Source organism: Oryctolagus cuniculus, chromosome 11 (genome assembly GCF_051225735.1).
Source record: "Oryctolagus cuniculus isolate XC-2025 breed Fujian yellow rabbit chromosome 11, ASM5122573v1, whole genome shotgun sequence".
Lineage (NCBI taxonomy): Eukaryota > Metazoa > Chordata > Mammalia > Lagomorpha > Leporidae > Oryctolagus > Oryctolagus cuniculus.
The window spans coordinates 11,218,708-11,230,724 of NC_142877.1; the positions used below are offsets into that span (position 1 = coordinate 11,218,708).

The following is a 12,017-nucleotide window of genomic DNA, read 5'->3' on the forward strand; positions in this document are numbered from 1 at the left end:
CAGCCCCTTTCAGATGGGGAAACTGAGGCTGAGAGCAGGGAAGAGGCTTGCTTGAAGTCACTCAGCAACTTAGTGGCAAAGTGAGATGTGAATGGCGGCCCCTCCACCTGCCCGGCACCCCCACACACACATACACATACACCCTTGATTGAAATCCATGCAGGGTTTTTTCACAATATGAATTTGCCATGAACTTTTGGGGGATCTCTTATATTACCAATAACAAGTCGACACCTGAGGGTTCAAAGCCCCATACCTGAGGCCGGCGCTGTGGCGTAGCTGGTTAAGTTGCTGCCTTTAGTGCCAGCATCCCTCGTGAGTGCCGGTCTGAGTCTTGGCTGTTCCTCTTCTGATCCAGCTCTCTGCTGTGGCCTGGGAAAGCAGTGGAAGATGGCCCAAGTCCTTGGGCCCCTGCACCCACGTGGGAGACCCAGAAGAATCTCCTGGCTCCTGGCTTCGGATCAGCCCAGCTCCAGCCATTGCAGTCATTTGGGGGGTGACTCAGTGGATGGAAGATCTCTCTCTCTCTCTCTTCCTTTCTGTCTGTAATTCTACCTCTCAAATAAATAAATAACATCTTAAAAAAATAAATAAATGACTCCCAGGGCAAGAACATGAAGCCCCTCCCACACCTCCTGCCACAGTCTGGTTTGTCCGGAGCAAGCGAGGCCGCGTGGGGCGCCAGTGTCCCTATTGTGTGACACTCGCGACTCCCTCGGCTGAGCGTGGGGAGCAGCCAGGCCGCCTCGCTTGGTTTCCACTGCACCACTGACTTCTCATCCTGCCGACCTATCACGCCTTGATTCAGCCACTTGTTCATTCATTAGGTGCCGGGCAGCGCTGTGGGCCCAGGACGCTCAGACCACTCCTGGCCCTGGCGGAGCTGGTGCATCGGACCAGGGAGCGCCCAGTGGGTGTGGCTGCTGGGCCCCTGCGCCGCCGCTCACTCACTGCGTGACCCCAGGCAAGCGCTGTAACCTCTCTGCGCCTCGTTTCCTGCCGTGCAAAGTGGGAATGATAATTACACCTAACTCCAGGCCTGATTGGTCAGTGGGCCAAAAGGGCGGGAACAGGGCTTGGCGCTCCACAGGTGCTTAATAAATGTTTGCCGTTGTCCTTTATTTTCATTTATAATTCTAAGCAAGAATGTCCTCATTAAAGGCGTGCATTTAAGTTTCCTTGTCAAATAGATTCAGGCGCAGGCGTCTGGCACTGCAGCTACGGTGCTGCTCTGGAAGTACCTCTCCCCATCTTTGAGTGCCCGTGAGTCCTGGCTCCGCTTCCGGTTCCCGCAGGGAGGAATTCCGCTGGGAGGCAGCAGTGACAGCAGGTGCCTGGGTTAGGCCCTGCCACCCAAGTGGGAGACTTGGACTGGGTTCCCAGCTCCTAGTTTCAGCCATCGCGAATGAACCTGAGGATGGAAGGTCTCTCTGTGTCGATCTCTCTTCCTCTGACTCCCTGTTTTTCAACTAAAAGGAAAATAAAGAAAGAAGGAACGGTACATTTTAAGTGGGGATGATAATTACATCCAACTCACTTCCCAGTGAGTCATGGCTGAATAAAGGTCGGAGACACGCCCGGCACTCTGTAGGCGCCTAATAAATGCTTGTTATTATTCTTTACTTTTATTTATAAGGGTGATAAAACATTTCCTCTTTAAACCCATGTATTTACACGTAGGTTTCCTTTGCAAATAAATGTATTTAAAAGGGGGTGAACGTCCATTTAAAAAATCAAGTAGCAGCAAGGACAATGGGGCACGGGCCACGGGGGTGAGTTTAGGAGACAACCTTCAGGGGGCGCTGTGTTCAGCGCCAGGAGTAAGGATTTCTCCCCACTGCGGGATCCCAAACCCCGGGCTTTCCCTGACATCCAGGGAGCTTTGGGAACAGGGGTGCTGGGCTATTCGGGGACACGGGAGCTAGGCTGGGGACGAGGTTGTGGATGCGGGTGCAGTCCCAGAGCTGCCCCCAGCCTCTCCCAGCTTCCCCAGCGAGGGAAGAAGGGGCCGGCTTAGGACACGCAGCTCCTCGGCCACTCCCACCAGGGTCCGTGACCGTGACCAGTCCAGGCTAGCCGGTGATTAGATTTCCACTATTAGCACAGGCATTTGTTCTCCCGGTTGTAAAACAAATTCAAATGGGGCCGACGTTAAGACACGGCTTGGGACGCCTGCATCCCGTGTGGGAGTGCACACGACCAAGTGCCACCTCTGCTCCCCAGCCGGCTCCCCCTAATGCACCTGAGAGGCCACAGTCACAGGGCCCCTGCTCCCTACGCGGGAGGCCCAGATGGACCTCCTGGCTCCTGGCTTTGGCCTGGCCCAGCCCCAGTTGTGTGGTCATTTGGGGAGTGAACTAGCAGATGGACAGTGGCTGTCTCTCTTTCCCCTTTCCCTGTCACTCTGCTTTTCAAACAATTTTAAAAGAGAGAGAGATGAGAGATGCTGTTTGCGATGCCTGCATCTCACATCAAGGCACAGAAGCCAGCACAGAATAAAGACTCCACGCACCGGGGCTGCCATCAGCACCAACAAAACGGAGGCCACGCCCCTCGTCCCCAGAGGACACACGTGGAAGGCGCCTACTTGGGGCCCAGCACACAGTAGGGAAGTGGCTCCTGGCACTTGTCCCAAATGAGAGACACTTCTCCAGCCAAATAAATCCTCAAACCCCAAAGTGAGCAGGCCAGTCCCCACCCCAGGTCCCATGCCCTTTGCCAGCTGCCCGGGGAAAGAATCTGGCTGCCGGCTCAGCTCTCCCTCCCCACCCCCAACCCCCACCCCCCACTCTGCCCAGCCCTTCCTGGTGAGCTCATGGCCCCAGCCGACCTTCCAGCACCTGTTCCGTGAGCCCTGCCCAGTGATGGGGGGAGGAGGAGAGAGGCCTCTCTCTGGCATAGCCCCGCCCCTGCCTCTCCTTCCTTCTCCCTCCCAAGCCCAGGGAGACAGGGTTCTCACCACCCCCCACCCACTCCCCAGCCTCCATCTCAACCTCACCCACGTGCCATGTGCTACAGCCCGGGGTATTTCATCCAGACCAGTGTAGGGTCAGGGTCCAGGGCTAGAAAGACTCACCCAGAATCGTTCAGATAGACTGAGGCTGTAAGAAAGGGGCGCTGGGGCCTACGCTGTGGTGCAGCCAGTAGGGCCGCCGCCTGCAGTGTCAGCATCCCATACGGGCGCCAGTTCGAGCCCCAGCTGCTCCACTTCCCATCCAGTTCTCTGCTATGGCCTGGGAAAGCAGTGGAAGATGGCCCAAGTGCTTGGGGCCCTGCACCCATGTGGGAGACCCAGAAGAAGCTCCAGGCTCCTGGCTTCAGATTAGCTCCATTGCAGCCATTTGGGGAGTGAACTAACAGATGGAAGTCCTCTCTCTCTCTCCCTCTCTCTCTCACTCTGCCTCTGTAACTCTCTCTGCCTTTCAAATAAATAAATACATAAATAAATCTTTCTGAGGGGGGCATCTAGACCAAGGAATGAATTTCTCATGGTGAAATCTCAGGCCTTGGACGGCAGCTGGAGAGGGGTTGGAGGGGGCTGGCGGCAGCACTGACTGACTCTTCTTCCAGGGCGCCCACCCGGGACCAGCTTCTCCACATCGCCTCGTCTTGCTTGCCTGAGTCGGCAGTGTTGTCCCCACTCTGCACACCCCCGCGCTTGTAGCTCCCACCAGTGAGTGCCCGAGGGGACAGGTGCCGTGCACGGCTCTCAGGCCTGTCAGGGCGGAGCGGGGAGGACTATCGGGCTCAGGAGGCGAGCTTGCTCAGTGAGTGGCGGCATTTGAACCCAGGTCTGTGCAGTCCCGGGGCTCTGTCCAGACACAGCTGTCCCTTGCACGCTTCCTGGAATCGGCATGTCCCACTCTAGGTCTGTGGCCCATGGGCTGCTTAATTTGCAAAGGAAGAAAATGAACACCCTTGCAAATGGCCAAACCCCAGAGCCGCAGGCCCGGTGGCTCTGCCGCAGAGCTGGGCGTGGGGATCTGAGCAGATCTCGTCTCTGCCGCTGGCTGGGCCCATGGTGGCCTGGGCCCTTCTCTATGTCGCACCTGGAAAGCAGGGTCCTACGAGCACCCACTCAGTTCCTGCAGCATTCCGCTGGCTTCCTGCGTGTTAGTGGGACCCCATCTCCCCCACGACCGCTGGCTTCCTGCGTGTTAGTGGGACCTCACCTCCCCCATGTCTGGTGGCTTCCTGCGTGTTAGTGGGACCCCACCTCCCCCACGTCCGTCGATCACTCTGCTCCTCCCATGAGCATTCTTCCACCGTGGCGGGTAGGCTCCCACCTCAGGGCCTTTGCACCTGCCATCCTCTTCCCCAGGTGTCCCTGTTTCCTTCAGATTTTGCTCAAATGTCTCTTCTTTTGTGTCGCCTCTAAAAATAGCGCCTCCCAGGCCTCCCCTGCTTTCTTTCTGTTATCTCCCATCTGACAAATCAAAGATGCTCTTGTCTAAGGTCCCAGCCGCTTTCCCCATCTGTAGAATGAGGGTCAGCAAACTTGACTCTTCAGGGACTCGCGAGCACTCGACGACAATGCCGGCTCCCTTCCCTTGGCTGCTTACTGGTGCCAGGTGCTGTGCTAAGTCCTCCATTTGCACAGTCTCACTTAACCCTCGCCACCGCCCTAATTGTCTGCACTTTCAGCTGAGGCCCTCAGTGTGCAGAGAGGTTAGGCGATTTGCCCGAGGTCACACAGCTGCTCCTGGCAGGTGCCTGTCTGGCCGATCTCCCCCTGGACACTGCAGCCAGGACCCCACTGTCCCGGCTCGGCACAGCATCTCTGCCTGGGAGCCTCTGCAGTAGCATTTGCCCATGCCTGGGCCCACCTCTGGCCCTGCCGCCGTCCCCGTAGCAGTGCTGGCTCCTGGCTCCCCGGGCAGGCCACGCACGGCTCACGCAGACCACATGGCCTGCAGCTCGCTGGGATGGGGCCCAACCAGAACTGGACACAGTACCTGCAGCCACGCAAGGAGATACCACCCCAAGTCCTTGTGAGCACTTACGGAGCACCTGCTGTATACCCCACCCTGTATGGGCTCAGGTCGGTACCATCCCTCCCTGGGGTAGAAGCCTTCAGGGCAACCACGTCCCCAAGGGAACTCAGCCCGGCTTCTGGGAGTGAATGTCGCTGAGCCTCCCTAGCGCCTGGCGGGCTCTGGTCTAAGCACCTCCCCGGGAGACCGGGCCTTTCCTCTCTCATCTCTCTCTCCCACAACATCAGCTCCACAGGGGCTTGTGTCCGTTCAGTCCAACTCCTAGAATGGGGTCTGGCTCAATAAAAATGTGCTGAGTAACTCATTTGGTCCGAGGGAAACCCTGCGTGGGGAAGGGGCGGAGGCGGGGCGGGGGGGGGGGGTTGCTGTGCCCGGTGTGCAGACGGGGACCCAGGAGCCAGGAGCTTGCTCAGCGCAGGGGAAGCGTCCCACCCTGCAGGGTCTGCCCCACCCCAGGTGGCCGAAATCGCGCCCCCCTAACTCTTCTACAGGCAGCAGCAAGCAGCGCCCCCTGCTGACAGCCACGCGGGGCGGCAAGGCCTCCGGGGCGGCTCCGTAGGCGGCTGCTGCCCCCTGCTGGCCGCATCTGCAACCTAGGGCAGAACCGCGGTGTCTTCTTCCAGGGACTCCCCCCAACCTGTCCCGAGCCCCTCCCCTCTCCGAGCTGTCCCCCAGCGCCTCCAGATCTGACCTCCGGAAACGCTGTCTGGCCACTTTCTGTCCCTTCCCCTGTGGCGGCTGCTCTCCCGCTCTGGGCTCTCGGAGGGGCCTGGGCCCGGCCCACCCTTGTCCCACCCACCCCAGCAGGCAGAGTTCCCCACTCCCCAGCCAGAGTGACAGCTTCCGGGGCAGCCGGGGACTCAAGCCACAGCACCAGGGTCTCCTGGGAAAACGCAGCCCTGAGACAGAGAGCAAGCAAGGGAGCGAGCAGGTCCCGACCACCAAACAGGCACACTGGGCTCCAGCCACGCTGCCCCACAGGTTCCTTGCCACTGACACAAACCAGGAATCCTCCCCCTCACTGGAGGCAGCCTGGATGCACTGTTTGCCGCTCCACGGTCTGGGTTGTTGGATCACACCAGCCCTCCGTGCAAGACCCTGCCCCGGCTCCCACCTCCGTGGGGTCGGCCCCTGCCTTCACGCCTCTCACCTCATTTCCTGCTCTCTCACCCTCCCCGCACCCTGGCAATAACCAGTCTGCTGCGGCTGGCGCTGTGGCGTAGTGGGTAAAGCCATCGCCTGCAGTGTCGGCATCCCACATGGGCGCCGGTTCTAGTCCCAGCTGCTCCTCTTCCGATCCAGCTCTCTGCTGTGGCCTGGGAAAGCAGCAGAGGATGACCCAAATGCTGGGGCTCCTGCACTCTCATGGGAGATCTGGAAGAAGCTCCTGGCTTTGGAATGGCCCAGCTCTGGCTGTTGCAGCCATTTGGGGAGTGAACCAGCAGGTGAAAGGCCTCTCTCTCTCTCTCTCTCTCTTTCTCTCTGACGGTGCCTCTAATTCTGCCTTCCCAATAAATCAATTTAAAAAAAAAAAAAAAACAACAAAACCCAGTCTCCTTTCTGACCCTTGTCCTGCCTCAGGACATTTGCACTTGCGGTCTCTCTTCCAGATAAGATCCCCCCAGAGCGCAGGTCAAATGTGAAGGTGTCCCTGGTAGCCACACCCCTTCCCCACTGTGCTTTTCTCCTCATCACTTAGCAGCTGACCTGCTCATGGTCTGTCTCCTCCCAGAGGACTGAGCGTCCCTCACGAGGACAGAGGTCTCTGTTCCTTCCTGAGCCCCGTGGCCCAGCACAGTACCGGGCACACAGCAGGCCCTCCGCCAGGCGTGAACCAATGGGTGAATGAAGCTGAATGGAACCCGGTTGCTGAGGACTTCGGCTTCCATGCCCGTGGGCTGCAGATGCAGCAGGGAAAGGAGCACCGAGACGCTGAGGCAGCAGGGGCTCCGCGCCAGCACGGCCGGCCCCCGGTTTCCCAGGCACTTGGGTTCCTTGGCTTCCAACCAGCTCTGCCTCCGGCTCCGCAGGAGCGCCTTGCTCTTCCTGCCCCTCCCCCACAGCTGCCTGTGGCCACCAGCACAGGAACTGAGGGCCCGAGAGGAAACAGGGTGAGGGGGACCCCAGGCCTTAGTAGTCCTGGCTTCCGAGTCACGTACCTGACAGCCCTGAGGACCCTGCGGGATCTCAGAACTGGAAGGTGGGTCCCGGGGCCGGCGCTGTGGTGTAGCGGGTAAAGCAGCCGCCTGAAGTGCCCGCATCCCATATGGGCACTGGTTCTAGTCCCGGCTGCTCCACTTCTGGTCCAGCTCTCTGCCGTGGCCTGGGAAAGCAGTAGAAGATGGCCTAAGCCCTTGGGCCCCTGTACCTGCATGGGAGACCCGGAGGAGGCTCCTGGCTTTGGATCGATGCAGCTCCAGCCGTTGTGGCCATCTGGGGAGTGAACCAGCGGATGGAAGACCTCTCTCTGTAACTCTACCTCTCAAACAAATTTATGAAATATTTTTTAAAAATAAGAATAAAGAGCTGGTGTTGAGCTAATGCCTGCAGAACGAGCGCCCAGGGCACCCAGGACCCCGAGCGGCCTTGGCTGCAGCGCACCCCGTCACAGCCCCCGCCCTCCTCCCTGCGCTCCTGCAGCAGCCCTGGGCGTCTTTGGGGTGGACGGCCTATGTCAGTAAGGATAGCCCCAAGAAGCTCCCGTTCTGGTCCTTGCTCTCCCCCACACTGAGCGATGCTGGCCAGTTACGGCTCCCTCTGAGCGCCAGTCTCCTCAAGGGCAAACCGTGGGTCACATCAGCGCCAACCCCACAGACTTCCGGCCAGAGAGAAGGGAGGTGACACGTGGTGCATGCTGGGAACCCAGGCAGGCACCCCCAACAGCAGCCGAGCGGCCCTCACCAGGCCCTGACCCCAGGGCTTGTCCTGGGGACTTTCAGCCTCCTCCCCTGCCTATTTCGGAGTTTGTCCCCTCCTCCGCCTCGTGAGAAGCGGGGCTGCACGGAGCAGCTTGGCCCCGGTGGCGAGCAGCTCACAAGGGGAGAAGCACTCGCCAAGGATCCACCTCGTCCGAGACTCTTACCCAGTTCACACCCCCGCTCCTCCATCATGACACCAAGCTTGTCGCCCATTCAACAGAGGGAGCAACCGAGGCTCACGGAGGCTCTGCACCGTGTCCCCATCAACACGGGAAGTGAGCAGCAGAAGCGGGATGCCACCCCCCACCCCGCCAGACTCAGCTCCGTTGTCCGTGATCTTTCCCCTCCCTCCGTGGGGCACCACCCAGGGCCGTGCAAGGAAGGTTTTTATTCATTTCAAATCGTTCCCCACCTTCTCCATCCTCCTCGCCCTGGGTGACTGGAGAGAGCCCTAGCAACATGGCTTGAAGACCCTGGATCCAGCCGTGCCTGAGAGCAGCCCCTGGAGTTTTAGTGACATGAGCCTTGCGCTTTTGCGCAGGTCCTGGGTTTCCCACCCACCTGCATTCAAAATCCTGACCCTGTCATCCAGGGAGAGGAGAAAGAGGCACAGAGGCCCCCCGGGGGTCGCACCTGTCACCTCTTTCATAAGGTGATGGGGTTGGGGGGATTACAGCCAGACCTCACCCAGGAACCCCTGGATGGCTCCCAGCCCAGCCCAGGGCCCCACCCCAACTCCTATCAGGCGCGCCAGCTCCGGCACCCCCACGTGGCCAGTTCGCTCCTCTCGTGGGGGGCAAAGGTCGCCCCCATTCCATGGTTCCTGCAGGAGATCTGGCAGGGCCCAACAGAGTCCAGCCACTCCACCCTGCCACAGCACGGGGCGTGGCTGGAGAAGGCAGTCTCTCCAGGGGTGACTTCCGTCTGGTGGTGCTGGCCAGCAGCCAGATCGCCACCTTCCCCGGGTGCCGAGTCCCCCAAACACTGCACTGAGACGCTGCAGACCCGAGTCCCCAAAAGGGCCCCTATAACAGTTGCTTACGCATCCACCTGAACGTGGGCTAAAATCCCTCATTCTGCTTATCCATCACCCTATTCCCATCATTCGTCTCAATAAACATTCCCAAACCACTTGGCTGATCTCACCTCTCCATGCACAGCTTCTCCTTGTCAAATGGGAGTAAGAACAGGGTCCGCGTGATAGGACGGCTCGAGCATCCAATCACACAGGGCATAAGGCATCTGCTCCCGGCACATGGTAAGTGCTCCATAAACACCCGTACGCAACAGCAAAGAAAATGACCCCTGGCTCTACCGACAGCCATGTGGATGGAAAAAGGCTGCTTGCAAAGGATGCACCCGCCCAGCCCGATACTACTGACAGTTTTAAAATCCGCAAGACATGGGCCTGGTGTTGTGTTGCAGAGGTGAAGCCACCACCTGCAAGGCTAGTGTCCCACAGGAGTGCTAGTTTGAGTCCCAGCTGCTCTGCTTCTGACGCAGCTCCCTGCTAATGCGCCTGGGGAAGCAGCAGCAGACGGCCCACATGGTTGTGTCTCTGCACCCACGTGGGAGGCCCAGATGGTGTCCTGGAATCCTGGCTTTGGACTGGCCCAGCCCCAATTGTTGCAGCCATTTGGGGAGTGAACCAGCTGATGGAAGATCTCTCTTACTCCCTCGCTCTGTAAATCTTTCAAGTAAAATAAATTTCTTTAAGATTTATTTTATTTATTTGAAAGACAAGAGTTAGAGAGAGGTAGAGGCAGGGAGAGAGGTCTTCCATACACTGGTTCACTCCCCAAATGGCCGCAACAGCCGGAGCTGCACATCCGAAGCCAGGAGCCAGGACTTCCTCTGGATCTTCCCACACGGGTGCAGGGGCCCAAGGACTTGGGCCATCTTCTACTGCTTTCCCAGGCCACAGCAGAGAGCTGGATCAGAAGAGGAGCAGCTGGGGCTAGAACCGGTGCCCATATGGGATGCCAGCACTTCAGGCCAGGGCTTTAACCCATTGCACCACAGTGCTGGCCCCCAAATAAAGTAAATATTTAAAAAATGAATAATATAGGGGCCGGTGCTGTGGCATAGTGAGTAGGGCCACCACCTGCAGTGCCAGCATCCCATATGGGTGCCAGTTCGAGTCCTGGCTACTCCACTTCCAATCCAGCTCTCTGCTGTGTCCTGGGAAAGCATCAGAAGATGGCCCCTGCACCTATGTGGGAGACCCAGAAGCTCCTGGCTTCGGATCGGCACAGCTCCAGCCATTGCAGCCAACTGGGGAGTGAACCAGAGGATGGAAGACCTCTCTCTGCCTTTCCATCTCTCTCTGGGTAACTCAGATTTTCAAATAAATAAATCTTTAAAAAATAAATAATATAAAACCTGCAAGACAGTAATGCCCATGGCCACAGGAGATACGTATGTATTGATGTAGTTTACTGTGAGTTCCCACTATTTGCAGATTCATCTATGTGCTAGAAATCCCCCAGGCATGGTTGGAGCTCCTAGCTGGGTGCTGGACTTAGGGGAGCCCCTGAGGTCTCCCACGGTCTCCTCCCTGCCTGCTGGGCACCCAGACTGCAAAACTAGGCCAGTGTCCCCCCATACACATTCTGTGTTCTCAGCCTATGTGGACGTCATCAAGCAGCACGTGCACAAGACCAGGACTGTTGTCACCCCTGGCAGAGGCCCAGGGCCCCCAGACTGGTCCATTTGTGTGATTATTCACACAGGGCCAGCCTCCTCCGCAAGGGTGTCAGCTGCAAAAGGCAGCCTCTCGCCTGCTCCCTGCTGAACGCCATCACCACAGACACTCAGTAAGCAAGGTGGCAGTGAACATAGAATGAGGAAATCTTGCCGTACAAGGGGAGTAGCACAGGTTGACGTTGCAAAAAGGTGCCACCAGATGGCGCAGTTGCTCAGAACGAGGCCGCTCCTGTTTCAGCGTGGAGCTCATCAGGGCAAGAGAAGCCCCGGGGAGCCATGGAGACCCAGGCCAGCGGAAGCTGGCAGGTCCCCCATCTGGCTCATTGGGAAAGGCCTTTCTGGACCACTCCTCACTGCCAGCCCCCATCACTCTGCTACCTGCAGGGTTTTTCTGGAACACAGCCTGGCTGTCACCTGGACAGTAATCAGATAGGTGTTGTGCGGCACCGGTTCTAACCTCAGCTGTTCCACTTCCAACCCAGCTCCTTCCTGGTGTGCCTGGGAAGGCAGCAGGTGGCCCAAATCACTTCACCTCTCCTCCAATTGTCAAAGGAGGTTACACCTAGAATCCAGACTGGAGGACCAGGGAAGAGCTGTGACTAGAGCATGGAAGGGCCAGCCATTGTTACTGTCAGAGGCAGCTGCACAAACAGGAAGCGGGCCCTAAGGGCTGTGGGGAACTAGCATAATGTGGGGAACCGGCCGCAGGGTGTAGTGCCAGCTACCGGGCAGGAGTGGGCCCACCAAGGCAAGAAGATCCCAAAGCCACACTGGAATCCACAACAGGAATGCTTCATGACTTCTCCCCACTCCTCCATGGCACTCACCTCCTAAGACTACAATTAAGGAGCTGGACGGGAAGTGGAGCAGCCAGGACTCAAACCAGCGTTCATATGGGATCCTGGCACTGGCTTCACCCCTCCACCAGCCAAGACTACAATCATCTGTCCCCTTTCTTTCAGTGAAGTGCAGGATGCTTGGTAAGCTTTATTTGGCTGTTTTGGAAGCCTCAGATGGGGCGGGGCCAGGCCCAGAGAAACTGCAGGCCCCTGGGGAAACACCCAGCAGCCCCAGACCCTCCCACCAGGCTCCAGGCCTCACCTCCCAGCACAACCCACCAGGAGGCCACGCCAGGAGCAGCTCAGTGACAGCACAGCCCATTGGTCCCCCCACTGGCAATGTCCCAGCCTGTAGGTGGGAAACCAAGGACGCCATGGCCTAGGGGAGAAGCATCCTGTGAGGGCTCAGGCGATACAGGCACTCCTGCCATGCCTAGATCTGTCACTCTGCCTTCCAAATATCGGAAACCAGAAACCTGGGCCAAGCAAATAATCCAACTGCGCGCTGTCACCACTGTTCAGTGTTTGTCTCCTGCGGGCCAAGTACAAGGACATTCTGA

At 58.4% G+C, this 12,017-nt stretch overlaps 1 long non-coding RNA gene across 1 annotated transcript; it reads right to left on the minus strand.

Annotated features, from left to right (window-relative positions):
* Positions 1 to 1,102: 1,102 nt before the first annotated feature.
* Positions 1,103 to 7,317, minus strand: LOC149123331 (uncharacterized). Its single transcript, XR_016215789.1, has 2 exons — positions 7,154 to 7,317; positions 1,103 to 1,469 (listed from the first exon to the last, which is right to left on the minus strand). It is a non-coding gene; the product is annotated as an uncharacterized LOC149123331 (long non-coding RNA).
* Positions 7,318 to 12,017: the final 4,700 nt, after the last annotated feature.